Below are 19,678 nucleotides of genomic sequence, written 5' to 3' on the forward strand. Positions count from 1 at the left end.
AAGGTCTAGGAGGCTTCTGGTTAATTAGGAAAGATCTTGGGCCTAAGTAACCTGGAAACTTGGGACAAGTTACTTAACCTATGAATGTTATAGTCTTCATCTGTTTAATGGCAATAATTCTGGCTACCTTGAATGGTGGTTATTAAGAATAAAAAAGATGAAATATAATGTTTACCCCATAGAGTAGAAATTACATAAATGTTACGTTCACTGTCCTTATTTCACCTTCCCAAATTGCAACACCAATACTTCTGCCTGAATCCTCAGGGACCAGCTAATTCATGTGACTCTTTACTTAGTTGTCTTAGCATAATGTGCACATTTTAGCCCTACAATTGTCAATACAAAGGATTGTTGCATTAGTTACCATATATGTGTGATACAGATGACACACTAAGAAAATAATCAAACCCTTTTGTGTTGTTTCACTTTCCACATTACTTTTAGAGAAGTTTTTCATTGAGTCCTGGAAAGACAAGATGCTACATGAGAACAAAGCATAATAGCTGGTCTGTTTGAGAGATATTTGCATTGAGGATCAGGTGATTGAGTTGCGGTTATTATGTTCATGTCACTTATCTTCTTTCAATTTCATTTTCATAACAAAATAATCCTATCTGTAAATTGTTAATAACCTGGATTTTGAATACACACAGTCCACCACCATAACTTTGCCAATAACTGATTGATCTTGTACAAGAACTTAATTTTCTAAGCCTCTGTTTTTCTCTACACAGGGCATAATAGTGCTACCTATTCTACATGGTGGTAGGGAAGAATTAAATAGGTAACACATGGAACCGTCTTAGCATAGTGACTAGCACATAGTTGAGTGCTCAGTTAATTTTAGCCATTATTGCTATAAGTACTCCTCTCAACTAGGGCCAGGACAAAGGTGAGGGAAATGAGGGAAGTGAGGCACCTAGGGCACACCATTTAAGGGGACAGATTCTCTCAGGATGGTACAAATGCCCATCCCACACCTGGAGAATATGGAGTATCTCTATGAGAGGGAGGGCTTGTTTTAGGCAGGCTGTGCCATAGTCCATGGCAGGATTTCAGGTGGATGCTTTGTTTTTGCCTATTAGGGAATCCAGAGAACTCTGAGCATCTGCAGTGCGCATGGCACTGTGATTTCTCCATTGTATGTTTTACCTAATTTATTCATCACTCATAACTCTGATGTGAGTAATTCTTATCTCCGTTCCACAGATCAGGAGACTAGGGCAGTAAAAAATGAAGTACTTTGTTTTGGGCCACACATTTACTAAGTGGGTAAACAGAGATGACAATAAGTGTCCTTTTGACTGCCAGCTCCACATTTCTTCGAGTATACCACAGAGCCTCAGCTGTAAATCTCACATTTATAAACCAGGGGTTATTTTCTTGCTATGTTAATGTGTAACAAAATTAAAATGCATATGTATTTTCTGATACATAGGTCCAAGTCCTTTCTCTTTCATTCACTAACTGTCTTATTTTGGGCAAGTCATTGAACTTCTCTGTGCTCTATTTTATCACTTGTAAAAGTAAATGAGTTAGATGTCATTGTCAAGAACTCTCTATTTTATGTCCTATAATTTATTATTTCATTGTGCCTATTATTTACCTTTGTTTCCCTGCCTTCTTTTTCTTTTTATATGGCAGCAGTGTGCAAAGATGCTCTTAAATACTTTGGGAGTGAAACTCTTTCTAAAACGAACCTTTAGGGGCGCCTGGGTGGCGCAGTCGGTTAAGCGCCGACTTCAGCCAGGTCACGATCTCGCGGTCCGTGAGTTCGAGCCCCGCGTCGGGCTCTGGGCTGATGGCTCAGAGCCTGGAGCCTGTTTCCGATTCTGTGTCTCCCTCTCTCTCTGCCCCTCCCCCGTTCATGCTCTGTCTCTCTCTGTCCCAAAAATAAATAAAAAACGTTGAAAAAAATTTAAAACAAACCTTTAAAAGTAAGAAAAATATTACAAAATGAAACTATAAATCTTCTGTTTTATATAACAATATCGTATGGATATAGAGTAATACAAGGTATATTTATTTGGAAGTGTTCAGGATATAGAAATTATTTTTTGGCTTTGAGTTGGGGTTATACTAGATAAAAAGTTAAGAAATAAATCAAGCAGGGGCACCTGGGTGGCTCAGTCGGTTGGGTGTCCGACATCAGCCCAGGTCATGATCTCGCGGTCTGTGAGTTGGAGCCCCACGTCGGGCTCTGTGCTGACAGCTCAGAGTCCAGAGCCTGTTTCAGATTCTGTGTCTCCCTCTCTCTCTGACCCTCCCCCATTCATGCTCTGTCTTTCTCTGTCTCAAAAATAAACATTAAAAAAATTAAAAAAATAAATAAACATTAACAAATTAAAAAAAAGAAAGAAATCAAACAAAACCTGAGTGTGTTGGCTGTGACTATAAAATAGTAACTCTGATTTTTTTTGAGGATTATAAACTGCTTGTGCAGTCAGTTGCCAAAGTCTTGATCAATGATAATCTCATTGCAGAGGTGTATGGCTTTATAGGAATGGAGGTCTATTGTGAAGAACAAACCTGGTCTGCAGTTTAAATTCTGGTGCTGGTGAGAAGTGACAGTGGTGTATCTCATTACTGTGTTATCGCTTGAATACAGAAAGGGGGCCTCTAGTTTAGAAGAGGACACCATGGATAAGATAGAGGGGAGCTAGATGATATCTCTTAAAGCAAAGGACATACTTCAGTTTGATGGGGACTTGAGTGAACTATGAATGCTTAACTGGGTTCCATTTTGCAGTAACATGATAATCAAAAACTTTAATTAATGGAGATTTAAAGTATTTTCACATTCTTCTCCTAAAGCTGGAATGGCACTCATGGTAATGAGTCTAAGGCCTGTGCCTTTGGCAGCAATTAGCTCTAACCTACAATATATTGGTTCCCTACATTTGGGAAATTTGAGTATAAGATACATCTCATTTTTAACCTTCACAATCCTGGATGACTGAAAAGCAGTGGAATTCAAATAAATAAGGTCAAAAGAGTTTGAAGGAATTTACCCAAAGTTTTCACAGAGATACTGGGTTAGGTCTGTTAGGAACCAGAAAGATGTCCCAACTTAATTGGACTCTCCAGAAGCCAAGCCAAAAAAATTTTTCCCCCTCTGAGTGTCTTGCCTTTTAAGGTATTCCTTGATGTTAACATTTAGAAAGTAAAGTAAGAAGACAGGAAAGCACATGGAACATAAGAAGTGCATGTATAATGTTATTTGGTTTCACCTTCCTCCACTCCCCTCTAGAATTTCCTGTGCCCTTGGGAAGGGAACTCTGACTTGAAATAGAAAACACAGTTCTCTTTTAGGAGAGGACATTGGGCATAAAGAACAACAGGAATTCTAAATTGCATAGGTCACCGTTCCAGGGGTGAGGTAAGCCCAAATCTCTCCCAGAAATCTGCCACTGTGTTGTGTCAGAAAGAGATGCATAGAAACCTTCTCTTTAATGATAATTGACTATGCTCTAGACCATGATTAGATCTCAATAAATATTTTGTCCAATCTAGTTGCGTTGAACCGACTCTTAAGTAAGGTTTTGTAGGTCTTAGCTATATTCAATGGAAATCCTTCTAATAAAGGTGACCACAAAGTTCCACAAAACCATGGATCAAAAACCCAGTTTGGCAAGATGGGGCAAGTAGATAGACAACAAGCAGAGGAAGGAGCTAAATATGAAATTTATCCGGATAATCCACAAAGGCACTCCTGTATCTGTGAGGAAATTTTGTATAGAAATGTATCACAGCTAAGATAAAAGGATGTTTCTCTGAATAAATATTTCCTGATTGAACAAATTAATGAGAGGTGCAGATTTGGGAGTTGCCATCAGGAAAACAAAGAATACACTATTTCAATTTTTTTATATCCATAAAACATTTTCAAATGTTTTGTACCATAGTGTACATACTGTTTCATAATCTGTTATTAAAAAGTACAATTATTGTTTCTTCTTACAGAAATCAATGCTTTTCAGTTGCCACAAAGGTAATCGCCACCTGCTGGTCAGGGTCAGAATTACATCTTTCAACATCTGGGAGGAGGCTCTGCAAGGATTTGGGGAGGGGAGGGGCCTCTGGTCTGACCCACCAAACAGGGCTTGCTGGAGGCTTGAATGGCACAGGTAGGCCTTCCTGCAGCGTCAGATACTGTTTAGTTCTCTGAGCTCTTGACAGGAAGTTCTATCCCTGTCTCACGGAAGACAGCCGCCAGTGTGAGTGTCTCTGAGGGAGTGTGTAACCTAGTGTATTTATCTGTGTGTGTGTGTGTGTGTGTGTGTGTGTGTGTGTGTGTGCGTGTGTGTGTGGTGTATACGTATGTGTATATTTTGTATTTTGGGTCATATCTTTTACACACATTTGCTTGTACTATGTACTTATACACATAGGTGTATTACCAACAATAAATGGGATCACATTGTACATAGTGTATAATCTGCTTTTTATGCTTAAAGGTGAATGCCGTTCTAAGTGAATAGTTCTGTAACATTATTTGTATGAGCTAAATCATAACAATGTTTCTTGTGCTTTGAAAATTGTATATCAATTACTTTTCTGGATGACAAAATTGGTATATACGTACATTAAGGACATCAAATCATAGAGAAATGTATAGAGATGAAACTGTTGTTTGCCTTCCTAAGATAAACATTCTTAATAGAGTGTTAATATATTCCAGAAATATTTTTATCCCAATATAATGGTACTAGCATACGTAAGTACTTTTGTGCAAATACATGCACTATATATATATATATATATATATGCACAATATAAATATACAGGTACACATATCTATTATTCAGCAAAAAGAAAAGGGTCAACATTCTAATCTGTACCTTTTCTTTTTTCTTATGAAATATTAAGATTTTTGTTTGTATTTCTTTCATTATTGAGTTTGGGTTATCTTTTCATTGATTTGTTGTGTCCTTATATTGCTTTTTATGAAAATTACAAGTTACCCCTTATTCATCTATAACTGATCAAAAAGTTAGACCAAAAAGTTAGTTATTTGTATTGAGGATGACCATATAATTTATTGTTTGAATGAGACACTTTTGAGAATGAAAGTTGCACTGTTAAACAACAGACATAAGTTGGGAACATATCAAGCCATATGGTCACCTTCAGTTGTATCATGAATATTAACTCAATGTCTGTAGTATATGGGAATGATTTTCCTTCCCATTTTATATTTTGTTTTATTTTCTTGTAATGCTAGTGTTTTAAAATCTTATTGATTTTATTATTAAAAACAATATGGTTAATTGTATTTATTTTTTTAATTTTATTTTTTTAATTTACATCCAAATTAGTTAGCATATAGTGCAACAATGATTTCAGGAGTAGATTCCTTAATGTCCCTTACCCATTTATCCCATCCCCCCTCCCACAACCCCTCCAGTAACCCTGTTTGTTCTCCATATTTATGAGTCTCTTCTATTTTGTCCCCCTCCCTGTTTTATATTATTTTTGTTTCCCTTCCCTTATGTTCATCTGTTTTGTCTCTTAAAGTCCTCATATGAGTGAAGCCATATGATTTTTGTCTTTCTCTGACTAATTTCGCTTAGCATAATACCCTCCAGTTCCATCCATGTAGTTGCAAATGGCAAGATTTCATTCTTTTTGATTGCCGAGTAATACTCCATTGTATACATATACCACATTTTCTTTATCCATTCATCCATCGATGGACATTTGGGCTCTTTCCATACTTTGGCTATTGTTGATAGTACTGCTTTCAAAGAAACAGTTTTCCCTAAGCCTTGGAAAGAGGATACAGTACAGGCAAACCAAGTATGATAATGAACTTCAGGACCTTGGATGAGTCATTTCCCCAGTGCTGGCCTCACCTGTAATATGGAGTCACACACAATATGACTATGGTCAGGGGTTTGGCTCGTGGGTGTTACCATTTTGTGGTTGAATTACCTTTGGCAAATTACTTAACTTCTTTGAGCCCCATTAAAAAACATCTTTCAAATGGCTGTTATAACAGCAACAACCTACATATTAAGTTGTAATGAAAATTAAATGAAAAAACACATGTAAAGCATTTAGTGAAATGTCTGGCACTAAGTGCTCAGTAAATGTTATCTTTATGTTCCTTTATTATTAGCTTTCTCAAGCCAATCAGAAGAAGGATAAAGGGCTTGTGGCTGGGAAGGGATGTAAAGTATTAACTTGGAAGGCAAATTTCGACAAAGATACAATATTAAAACAGTTCAATCCTGGTGCAAGAATTGACATGTATATAAGGGTGTTTGGGTGGCTCAGTTGATTAATCGTCCAACTTTGGCTCAGGTCATGATCTCGCTGTTCATGGGTTTGAACATTAGACTCTGTGATGACAGCTCAGAGCCTGGAGCCTGCTTCGGATTCTATGTCTCCTTCTTTCTCTGCCCGCTTCTCTCTCTCTCTCTCTCTCTCTCTCTCTCTCTCTCTCAAAAATAAATAAACATTAAAAAAAGAATTTACATATATATTAATGAGTCAGAATAGAAAAATAATCAGTAGAACCAAGTTCACAGAAACATTGAGTATTTGATAAATGTGGCGTTTCCAATTGCTTGAGAATTTATAGTCAATAAGAATTGGTGCTGGATCATTGGTAAATTACTACAAAGGAAATGGGGACCTTATCCTCACACCATATGATATAATGTAAAGGTCAAAAATTAGTACACAATACCATGTATCAATCCGATGTGACTCCAGTAATGTAAAATGTATGTACAGCTAATATGTATGTGCATACATGTGGATGTTTCTGGCTGCAAGTGGATGCAACAAACCATGAACACTATTTATCAATGAGAGGGAGATTGGAGGTTATTTATATCTTTAAATATTTGCCTGTGCTTTTGGTAATATCCTAAATGAACATGAATTACTTTTTTTTATGTTTTATTTTTGAGAGAGCACAAGTGGGGAAGGGGCAGAGAGAGGGGGACATAGGATATGAAGCAGGCTCTGCACTGACAGCAGCGAGCCCGATGTGGGGTTTGAACTCATGAACTACAACATTATGACCTGAGCCGAAATGGGAGGCTCAACCGACTAAGCCACCCAGGTGCCCCAACACCAATGACTTTTATAGTCAGAACCAAAGCTTGTGAATCCTTTTATAGTTAAAGAACACAAGGCAGTGTGATGAGTTGAAAAGAGAAAAGGCTTTGTGGTCACACACACTGTGTTCTTTTCAGAGTTCTGTGCATTATTAAAAAGTGACCCAAAGGTAAGATACTTAACCCCTCTCAGCTTCAGTTTCTCATTCTGAAAAGGAGTAAAGTAATTCTTCACAGGGTTACTAAAGTAATTTGATGGAATATCAAATATAGATTAATGTGCTATATTTTATTCTGTAATACAGTTGGGATCTCATTGTAGCTTTGCTACTTACTCCTGCAAGTTCCTTCAACCCCTCTGAAACTCAGTTACTTCATCTTTAAATGTACTGATAATAATCTTGAAAAATTATGTATGTTATGTGTCAAGCAGTGTCATAGTAGGCACTCCCCCTTGGTAATTATTTCCATAAATATTATACATACTAGTAATAGAAAATAGATAGTTATTTCTGACTAGTGGCAGAACAATTAATGGTGATTATTATTTTTTCAAGTAATTCTTACTTTCTTCTTTGTAATTAAATATTATTATAGGGGCGCCTGGGTGGCGCAGTCGGTTAAGCGTCCGACCTCAGCCAGGTCAAGATCTCGCGGTCCGTGAGTTCGAACCCCGCGTCAGGCTCTGGGCTGATGGCTCGGAGCCTGGAGCCTGTTTCCGATTCTGTGTCTCCCTCTCTCTCTGCCCCTCCCCCGTTCATGCTCTGTCTCTCTCTGTCCCAAAAATAAATAAAAGTTGAAAAAAAATATTTAAAAAAATATTATTATATATCCTGAGAAGCCTTGATCCAGCCATTTTGCTCTGTGGAATTTATCTTACAGCAAAACTTGTCTCAAGAATTTCCTATTTGAAACAATGATACAATCATGGTGATTGTGCATATATTTTTAGAAATTGTGTAAGATTCTCCATAGGATAAATTCTTCAGAGCAAAAATTTTCATCCAAGGCATATGGCATTACCAAATGCAGATTTAAAACGTTCACTACTTACTGATTTCCATTCCCATAGACAATGAGTGAGACATCTTTCCTCACAGTCACCCAATAAGTTAAAAAGGGGTTTATGCACATTGACCCATTTTGCAGGGAATTTTTTTTCTTACAGGACAATCTTCACAGAGTTATATATTGCAGGGGTTTACCCTATGGTTGAGGAAGAAGGACCAAGGGACTATGTTCTTGGCATAATACAAAACCTTAGTGGTAAATAAGACTGGTATAAATCAGGTATTGTTTTCTCCTCTTGTTGTCTTATTGTGTGGTACAGTAGAAATATTTGTATTCCTTTCTGATAGCTAGGTACTAGTCCTTTCCCTCCTGCATAGTAGTTCTATAACCTTGGGTAAGTTACTGCACATCTGTGTGCCATATTTTTCTCAGCTGTAGGTATTAAAAAGATGGATTCAGTCATCAGGATCACTTTAACCCATTCACGTTTTATTATCTAAAATTTGGTTGGGATTTAAAATTCTAGTTGAAAAAAAGAAGGCTGAAGGAAGATGCAAGCAAGGCCATTCAAAAGTTTAATAAAATTTTCACTTTCATTTCCTCTTAATACCATCATTTTAATAATAAAAATATTATCCTGTTAAACATTATCAATATACACATGTGTAAAGTAAAATTACAGATTATTGTTTCCTGTTTTTGTATCTCCTGATTACTCTGGACCGCTAAGTACCACCCTACATAAATGACATATAAGATTATTTATTATTGTTTGTAAATAAAATTTAAAATTCCCAATGTGCATAGACATGGGACACCATGTTTTTCTTCTCTTAAAAATGTGTTAAAGTGAGACATGTCATGAAATATACTCTCAGAAAGGAGTAGGGAGCAGACTATTCCAGGAGAAAGACAAATGGGAGAGCTTCAAAATTCAAAGTAAGGATATTTTTAATGTTTATATTGTGTGGATTATAAAATAATATTGTTCACCATATGTGCCTTTAACAATTCAAAAAATAAATGAGCATATAAAGTAAAATCTAAAAGTATCCATTACTTACCAAGACTTTGTTATATAATGCTTGTATCTGCTTCAGGCCCTTCAGACAAAAGCATTTGGCTGATTCTGTTTTTACAATAACTCTGGAAAACTATTTCTTGCTTACAAGAGAAAAGTGAGGCATCGTGTTGCCTCTGACCCATATGAAGGCATTTCTATCACTCATAGCAACCATACAGAAAAAGCAGTTTCACACTGCTTCACATTCCATCCCTCTTCAGTCTAAGGGGCTTCTAGAAGTCCATCCCTGACCAGACCTACAGGATGAATAGCAGAGGCCACCAAAAACTGGAAGCAGTCAAGATATTTGCATCTTCTAGAACGTTTCATAGACTGTGTGGCGTCTTTTTCTTACTGATTCATATAATACATTACATATTCTTCATGAATTCTAGATACTAATCCTTTGTTCATTATATTTGTTGAAAATATATTTTTATAGTATGAGGTCTGCCTTTTCATGTGTTTTAAAATGCATTTTTTGAGGGGCACCTGGGTGGCTCAGTTGGTTAAGTGTCCGACTCTTGATTTCGCCTCAGGTTCGTGGGTCCAAGCACCACATTGGGCTCTATGCTGGCAGTGTGGAGCCTGCTTGGGATTCTCTCTCTCCCTGCCCCTTCCTTGCTTGTGCTCTCTCTCTCTCTCTCAAAACATATAAATGAACTTAAAAAAATAAAATACATGTTTTGAAAAAATATAAAATGCATGTTTTGATACACAAGAGTTTTATATTTCATTGTAATTTAATTATCTGTCATTTGCTTTATGGTTTGTTCTTCTTGTGTCTTGCTTTAGAAAGTTTTCCTACTCAAATGTCAAAAAGTTAATTCCTATATTTATCTCTATGTGTTTCAAGACTTTTGTTTTTTTACATTTAATCTTTAATCCACCTGGGACTGAATTTTTATTGGTGTGAGATACAGAAGCAATTTTATTGTATTTTTTTTACATATAAATAAACAATTGTCCCAATACCATATAGTGAATAACATCTCTTCCCACTGACCTGATCTGCTACCTCTGTAATAGGGTGAAGTCCCATATGTGTATGGTTCTACTTCTAAGCTCTCTCTGAGTCTCCAATGATTTATTTATAGGGTTGCCATAATTAGCATATAAAATACACATTCACTATTTATCTGAAATTCCAATTTAACTGGGCTTTCTTTATTTTATCTGACAAATCTATTTGTCCCTGTGCTTATATCACATGTCGTGTTTTTTTTTTTTTAATAATGTTTGTTTATTTTTGGAGAGACCAGAGCACAAGCAGGAGATAGGCAGAGAGGGAGACACAGAATCCAAAGCAGGCTCCAAGCTCCCAGCTGACAGCACAGAGCCCAACGCAGGACTTGAACTCACAACGGTGAAGTAGGCAAGATCATGACCTGGGCCGAAGTCGTATGTTTAACCTACTGAGCCACCCAGCCTCCCCCACACTATCTTAATTAGTATAGATTTCTAATGTGTCATGGTGTCTGGTAGGGTAAGTTTCCTATCTTTCTGGCTTCAGAATTATCTTGGCTATTCCTGGCACTTTTGTTCTTCCTAATGTACTTTAGAATCAGCTTATACATTTTTTGAGACTTATTTTATGGACTAGTATAATGTCAATTTTTATAAATGTTTCATTTACAAAATGCTTGAGAAGAATTTGATTTCTCTAATTGTGGTGCAGAATCCTATGTCCATCAGATCAAATGTTAATTTTATTTTTCAAGTCTTCTATATTTTTACTGATTTTTGTCTGCTTGATATATCAATTAGAGAGGAATGTTCAGAACTCTCACTATAATGGTAGATTTGTCAATTTCTCTTTGTAATTCGTCAATTTTTGCTTTGTAGGTTTTGTAGCTGTGTTATCAGGAAGCGTAAAAACATATAACTGTGATACCGTCTGGGAGAATTATACCTTTCATCATTCTGTACTGACCCTCATTATCCTTAATAATGCTTTTTGTCTTACAGACTATTTTTTTCTGGCAATAATATAGCTACATCAGGTTTCTTTGTTCAGTATTTGCCTGACATATCTTTTCTGTCCTTTTACTTTCAACATTTTGATGCTGTTATTTAGTAGTAAATCTTGTTAACTCCTTATATCTGGAATTATTTTTTCCTTTCTGTGCCATTATATTTTAGGTGTCTTTTGCAAATCAACCAAGTACTGTCTTTTAATGGCTGGGTTTGTTTATTTATATTTAGGATGATTTCTTGTATATTTGGATTTATTTTTATTTTGTCCTTTCTATTCTCCTGCTTTTTCTATGCTTTTCTTCTTTTCTACTTTCTTGCAATCTTATGGATTCTTTTAGGCTTTTCTTCCTCTAAAATCCTTGGTTTAATTCTACTCTTCTGGAAATTATACATTAACTTACTATTATTTTAGCTATTATCATTAAATTTTTAAAATAATTTTGCTCATGGGGCACCTGGGTGGCTCAGTCGGTTGAGCGTCAGGACTTCGGCTCAGGTCATGATCTCGCAGTTCGTGAGTTCAAGCCCCGCGTCGGGCTCTGTGCTGACAGCTCAGAGCCTGGAGCCTGCTTCTGATTCTGTGTCCCCCTCTCTCTCTGCCCCACCCCTGCTTGTGCTCTGTCTCTCTCTGTCTTTCAAAAATGAATAAACATAAAAAAATAAAATAAAATAATTTGCTTATTTTATTTTAAAACCAGAAATTTTGCATAGAGGGGAACGAAAATAACCAAATGTTAAAATTGCTGTCTTAATTGTTTTTAAATGTTTCCTGTGGTTTCTACAAGTGTTCTTCTCTAAGTGTTCTACCAGCCTCTTTAACTCAGAAGTGGTCTTAAATGTGGTTTACTTTTTTCAACTTAAGTTATTGAGGTAAACTTTACATATAGGCCCTCTGACTCTTTTTAGGTGTTTAGGTGTGTAACTTTGACAAATGCATACAGTTGGTTGGCATCCATCAACCAAAATGGAGATATAAACATTCCTATCATCTGATAGAGTTCAATCTCCTCTTCCCTTCCACCAATTCTCTGACAATCTATGATTGGATTTTTGTGTCTAGTTTAATATTTTCCAGAATGTCATAGAAATGGAATCATATAGTAAATATTCTTTTTTGGACAGGGGTCTGGCTTATTTCACTAAGCTATATTAATTTTAGATTCATCCATGTTGTAGAGTATAATAGTATTTCATCTAAAAAAGTTTTTTTTTGATATTTATTCATTGTTTTTGAGAGATAGAGACAGAGCGTGAGTGGGAGAGGGGCAGAGAGAGAGGGGGAGATACAGAATCTGAAACAGGCTCCAGGCTCTGAGCTGTCAGCACAGAGCCCTATGTGGGGCTTGAACCCACGAACCACGGCTCATTACCTGAGCCGAAGTCCAATGCTTAACCGACTGAGTCACCCAGGCACCCCAATAGTACTTCATGTTTAATTGCCAAATAATATCCTATTGAATGAATATACTACATTTTGCTATCCATTTGTTTTCTTCCCACTTTTCTTCTATTATAAACAATGCAGCTATTTACATTTGTGTTCAAGTTTTTGTGTGGACTTATGCTTTTATATCTTTTGGGATTGTGTCAAATCTGTAGACTGCTTTGAAGAATATTACTATCTTAACAATATTATATTCTCTAACCATGAACATATCTTTCCATTTATTTAGGGCTTCTTTAATTTTCTTAACAATATTTTGTAGTTTTCATGGTACATATATTTCACCTCCTTGGTTAAATTTGTTTCTATTTATTCCTTTGAAATCTACTACAAATGAAATTGTTTTCTTAATTTACTCTTCAAATTGTTCATTGCTCATGTATAGAAATACAACTGATTTTTGTGTGTTGATCTTGTACACTGCAAATTTGTTGAATATGTTTGTTAGTTATAGTAGATTTTTGTGGATTCTTAGGGATTTTCTGTATATAGGATCATGTCAACTGTCAGTAGAAATAGTTTTAAGTTTTCCTTTCCAATTTAGATGTCTTTTATTTCTCTGTTTGCCTAATTGCTCTGACTAGAATTTTCAGTACTATGTTGAATAGTAGTGAAAAAGGGGATCCTTGTCATGTTACTGATCTTAGGGCGAGAGTTTTCTGTTGCTCACCATTGAGTATAATGTTAGCTTTGAGTTTTTTTTTTTTCAAAATAAATGTCCTTTATCATGTTGGGGAAGTGCCCTTCTATTCTGAGTTTTCTGAGTGCTTTTATCTTAAATGGGTGTTCCATTTGTCAAATGCTTTTTCTGACTCAGTTGAGATGATTGTGTTTTTTTCCCTTTTTTCTATTAATGTGGTATAGTACATTTATTGATTTTCTTGTGTTGAACTATGTTTCACTCATGGGATAGATCTTACCTGATAATGGTGTGTAATCCATTTACCATGTTGTTGGATTCAGTTTGTTACTGTTTCATTCAGGGTTTCTGCATTTTTATTAATAAGGGATATTGGCCTATATTTTTCTTGTGGTGTCAGAGGAAAACTGGCTTTATAGAAAAAGTTAGGAAGTATTCCCTTTTATTCTATTTTTTGGAAAAGTTTGAGAAGGATTGGTGTTGATTCCTTAAATGTTTGGTAATAATTATTCATGAAATTATCTGATCCTGGGCTTTTCTTTGTTGGGAAGTTTTTGATTACTGATTCAATTTATTTACTTCTTATAGGTCTGCTGAGATTTTCTTTTCTTTTTGAGTCATTTATGGTCATTTGTGTTTTTCTAGGACTTTGTCCATTTAACTTAGATTATATAACTTGTTTGCTTATCATTGTTCATAGTATTGTCTTATAATACTTTTTTATTTTTGGAAGGTCAGTAGTAATGCCCCCACTTTCATTATTGATTTCAGTTATTCAAAGCTTCTATTTTTGCCATTATAACAAAAGCTTTGTCAATTTATTGATTTTTTAAAGGAACTAATTTTTGGTTTTGTCAATTCTATTGTTTTTTTATTCTCTATTCACTTATTTCTGTTCTAATATTTACTATTTCTTTCCTCTAACATGTTTTGGTTTAGTTTGCTCTTTTTTATGTTTCCTTAAGGTGTAGATGTAGGTTACTGATTTGAAATCTTTTTCTTTTTTAATGTAAACATTTGTAGCTATAAATTTCCTTCTGGGCACTGTTTTCACTTCATCTCATAAGTTATCGTGGTATGTTGTGTTTTAATTTTCATTTGTTTCAAAGTATTTTCTAATTTATCTTGCAATTTTTTTATCCATTGGTATTTTAAGAGGACATTGTTTAATTTCCACCTATTTATGAACTTTCTAGTTTTCATCAGGTTATTGATTTCTTGTTTCATGTCATTGTGATCATAGAAGATCACAAAAAGCTTGGTATGCTTTTGGTCTTTTTAAAGTTTTTGAGGTTTTGTTGTGACCTAACATATGGTCTACTCTGGAGGATGTTCTATGTGTACTTTGAGATGAATGATAAAAGCACAGCATACCAAAACGTATGGAATGCAGCTAAGGTACTTTAAGAGGGAAATTTGTACTCTAATTACATTGGAATACCATTGTCTACTCTTCTCTGATTGTACTTTCCCTTCCTTAGAGGTAAACACTCTATTAAAATTGGGTTTTATGATTTTCCTAGTTTTCTTAATATTCTCATTACCAATGACTGCACCCTTTGAATCAGAATGGATCTCATAATGTAAGTGTCCTTGTATTCCCTACTATTGTCACACCACTTTATGTTTTTGAGATGCTCTATGTGCTGATTCCAGTAGTTATATTTTATTGATGTTCACATCTATATATGATTCCAATGAATATACTATTTTTTAGTGTCGTATTAATGGGTATTTCCCCCCTAAAGATTTATTATGACAGTGTTGCAAAGAATATTCTTGTTATTTGTTTCCTGGTGCTCACATGTCAACTACTTTTTCACATTGTGTATGAAGGTTGTGCAATTGTTGGATTATTATGTAGGATCACACTCAGCTTTACTACGTACCTCCTAGGTGTTGCCATATTGCTCTCCAGAGTGGCCGTACATTCACCAGTGGCACCTGTCATTTCTATTTGCCTATATCATGCATCTAAGGGGGAAATTGCATTTCTGGTTACAAACATGGGCCCTGGAGTTAGGCAAACAGGGGAGATGATAATAGTTTTATTTGTTATCAGCTGAGTGAGGCTGGAGAATCTACTTAACTTCTTTCAGCCTCTCCTTCTTGATGTTTGAAAAGAAATTCTAACCTCTACCTCAAGGGAGTGTTGTGAAGAGTTCAAGAAGAAATCTTTGTAAAGACCTCAACATGGTATTTGGTGCATCACCCACAATACCAATGTTTGCTTCCTTCCCATCCCAACTACTCTGATCTTTAAAAAGGATGTTCTCTCAACCTAAATAGCATTATCATGTTTTAGTAAATATTTGCAACTGTAAGAAGAAGGGAACCGCACATACCCATCCATTTGACATAGGTATTTCAGTGCCATCTCTGTGACATGCAGTGTAATGGAGATGTGCCAGCACAAAGTACTTTTTCTCTCATTGTTTCTTTTTCTCAATTGTTTCTCATGGAACAATTATGTTTTTCCTATCCTCAGTTGTTACTCTCTATGTTCGCATCAGGACTGCCCATGACCTGGGTGTCTGTGAACATCTTGACGCCCAGGAAGAGGTGACTGGGGATCAGCTGGGAAGGACACTGGAATGTGGGTCAGCAGCTCTTCCTGGGTCTCAGTGCCTGAGCCATCCCAGGGTAAGTTCCTTCCCCTGCATGTCCTACACTATCACATGGGTGTTCACTGAGCATATGTCACTCCTCACACCTCCAGTGCCCAGGGGTTGCAGAGGTCATGGTAATGGTTCCACATGGTCCAGGTATTTGTGGAGGTAACCTCTGTAGAACCTCCTTAATGTATAAAGAGGAGGAAGAGCTCACTGGAATCGTCAGAGATTCCCCAAAGACGAGCTGGGCCTGGCACAGTGGGCAGGACTAATGGGAGCTGGTTGGAAGGGAGGGGACGGGGAGTCCAATCTGACTGGTGAAGACTGGGGGCTCCCAGGTGAGCAGACATGGCTCAGAAATAACTGACTGGACACTCTAGGGGGCTGAGACCATCCTGGTTTAGGAGCAATTGTATGATTATTATGTATTTGCTTCTTTTTGATAATACACGATCTTCCAGAAAGTCTGAGTGAGATCAAAGCCTTGCCTGACCTAGGAGATACTTGGTCAGAGGTGTGTCCTCCTACCTTTACTTCACCACCTTTTCAGATGCAGACTAGGATGCTAAGAACAGCCAGGCATCACTTGTTCCCACTTTATTTTATTTTAAAGGAGTGGGGACAGTGTCTAACCTTGTCTGCTCTAGGTGTGAGGTTTCTGCTTTTGTATATGGCCACTTAGAGGGTGAAGGGTTAACATCTAACCACTGTTTTTCCAGCACAGGGGTTACAAGACAGTGAGATGACAAGGAACCATAAATAGAGGGGAATTCTGGGATCATTAAGGGCGTGATGCCATTAAGGATTTATGAGCAGTCAAATAAGATCAATAGAATCCAAATTTAGGAAGATCAGCAGTTATGCAGTACTTTGGGGTTAGAGACCACAGGAGGGATCCCAGGGTTAAGGGTATGTGATCAGTCAGAGATGAGTTCTGGGACAAAGAATTGGGAGCAAAGAGTAACACGGGATCTAGAGGTATTTGGAGTGAAGGCACACAAACTGGCTGGAGATGAGGGATGGAAAAGGGCATCATCATGGCTGCTCCTTTTGGACACTTGCAGATGCTTCTGGGGCTCCTTCCCCACAGTGGTTCCTAGGCCCTGAAAGGTGACAGGAAGGGGGGCCCACCCCCCACCCCCCAAGGAACCCTTGTAAGAAGTGCACCTTGTTGGAGGTGTCCATGAACTTGATACCTTTATGCATAATGGGAAGGAAAGAAGCAATGCACAGGAAATGCCTTTTCACAGACCTAAACCCACACTAATTCCATAGCCCCAGCTATCCCTAAGCAGAGTGTTCCAGGGCATAGGGAAATGAACAGAGCAGCTGCCTCTGGACGCTTCTGGCTGGGTCTCTTATTTGCTTTCTGTCTTCCCACATCACATTCCATATCATACCACAATCTACCTGTTCCTGGATATAGGCATCCACCATGGGCTCTGTTCTGTAAAGATCTTTGATTAACATGGAGACCAGATACTGTGGAAATAAGGAGTGTCAAGCTTAGGAAACTGCATTGCCACTCTGAGATGACCAACCAATTCAGGACCATTTTTCGGTCAATGTTCTTTAGCCAAAAGATTACCAGTAATATACCTTTAACCAAATTTAGGCATTTCTCTCATTATAATTAGGGAGAATGCACACCATGGAGACCCATGGAGTATCTCCATAAGAGGGCATTAGGAAAGTCTTATGGGATTTGGGCTTATGTCAGGTGATTTTGGAGAGCGTTCCAGGAAATGGAAAGATGGCAGGATAGGGCCTTAAGCTCCCCAAGCCTCAGGCCCCCCATCCAGGGACTGAGCAGAAGACCCTCCCTCACAGAGTCCTTGTGGGCATTTGATGAAATCACAAAAGCAGCATAGGTAACTCAGGTGTTTTGGTCTCAGCCATGCCTGGGATGTGAGGCTCAGCTTCCTCATCTGTAAAGAGAGAAACACCATCTGGACCCTGAAGTTATGTCAAGAGATTCAATATTATTATGTAGATTAAAAGATAATTCAGTGTCATATTATACACACAGTTAATAAGAATATAGAGGATTATATGTAACCAGAATGTAATAGAGAATTTTGCTTGCTTCCTTAATTTTTCCTCTTTTCCAGGGGCGCCTGGGTGGTTCAGTCAGTTGAGGGTCCGACTTCGGCTCAGGTCATGATCTCACCATCTGTGAGTTTGAGCCCCACGTCGGGCTCTGTGCTGACATCTCAGAACCTGGAGCCTGCTTTTGATTCTGTGTCTCCCTCTCTCTCTGCCCCTCCCCTGCTCATGCTTTGTCTCTTTCTCTGTCAAAAATAAATAAACATTAAAAAATGTCCTTTTTAATTTTTCCTCTTTTCCAAATTCATTTGTATATTTTGGAAATATATTTTCAACAGTATTCCACAAAGTAAATCGTTTAAAACTTGCAACTCTACCTCTAGAATATTCACGTGGTCTTTGCCATGGAAAACCATGTGTGGTAAAAAGAAGAGTCACATCAGAGCTCTCATTGGATCTTTTAGAGGAGGAAGCATCAATCCGCAGCCTCCACAGGTTCTCTACAGTACATGCCCCAGTTGTTCTCTATGGAACAGCTCTGCAGTTCCATTACTCAAATGGCCCATGTCCTGGGCATCCTTCTCAAAAGTGGAAGAGGTGAATCCTGGGGCAAAGCTCCAAATAAGCCATTTGAAAGCTCTAGGGTTCTCAGAGCATTGTGTGAAGCCACAGCCCATGAGAAATTTTGAACTCACTCCCATTGGATCCCTTGCAAATGAAAAAGTGTATCTGGCAATGGTGAGCTAGTGGAGTTACCAGATGACTAAGGATAATCAAACCACTAGGCTGAGGACACTTCCCACAGGAAGCAAGGCTTAAACTGAGACCTGAGGGGTAAGGGGGCACTAACCAGGGAAAGAGGGGAGCATGGAGCTAATCTGAGACTCTAACTGGGTATCACAGTCAGGAAATACTCTATGACTTGGTTTGTCCCTGAGGAAATCCCATGTGGAGATCCACTACCTGGCTGTTGGGCATCTCTGGAAAACTGTGTGTACCTTCACAGCACAGTAGTAGTGGTACCTGAACCCCTTCTCCCTTTGCTCTGACCCCAGCCTGGTAATATGATTTTCATCTGTGGAACCATGGAAAAGAAGAAAACTGCTGAGTAAATGGGTTTAATCATGATTTTGTTTTACATACACTTTCACAATAATAACTTTTAATAGATATGTAATTTTTCCAAATAATATTTTTTCATTGGAGAAAATTAAAAATTGGAGATTAGTATCATCTAGTGATAAAGCCCAGAATGGCGGTTTGTACATCATTTAGTCAGGAAAGGGTTCTTTTGGAAATTTACTTGGCAAATGAAATAATTTAGACAGAGTCCCCAGACATTGAATCACATTAAGTCATGTGATGAGAACTTTTCTTCATCTTCCTCCAGGATATAAAAAGCTGTGTGTGTGTGTGTGTGTGTGTGTGTGTGTGTGTGTTTGTATGTGTATGTGTGTGTGTGTATGACAGAGAGAGAGGGAGAGATAATAAAAATGTATAGATATATATAGTGAGGCACATACATAAATGCCTGCATACAAGTATATATTTTGTAAAACTTTCTGTGATCTCTCTTTTAAAATTATGTGTGTATGTATGTGTATGAAATGTGTGTATATATAATATAAAATATGGTATTATATTTTTACAACATTAATTTATGACCAAATTCCCAATCAAATATGAACTACAATGTTATAAAACTTTATATGTATTTGTTTCAAAATTTTATGCAATAGAAAAATGTGTGCTGCTTGTGAAAAAGTTTTTGTTACATTTATTTGATCCTATTACATAGCAAGATGTCCATCC

At 37.1% G+C, this 19,678-nt stretch overlaps 1 long non-coding RNA gene across 1 annotated transcript; it reads left to right on the forward strand.

Annotated features, from left to right (window-relative positions):
- Positions 1–4,140: 4,140 nt before the first annotated feature.
- LOC123383268 lies at positions 4,141–17,990 on the forward strand. Its single transcript, XR_006592842.1, has 3 exons — positions 4,141–4,220; positions 15,697–15,851; positions 17,932–17,990. It is a non-coding gene; the product is annotated as an uncharacterized LOC123383268 (long non-coding RNA).
- Positions 17,991–19,678: the final 1,688 nt, after the last annotated feature.

This window comes from Felis catus, chromosome X (assembly GCF_018350175.1).
Source record: "Felis catus isolate Fca126 chromosome X, F.catus_Fca126_mat1.0, whole genome shotgun sequence".
Classification (NCBI taxonomy): Eukaryota; Metazoa; Chordata; class Mammalia; order Carnivora; family Felidae; genus Felis; species Felis catus.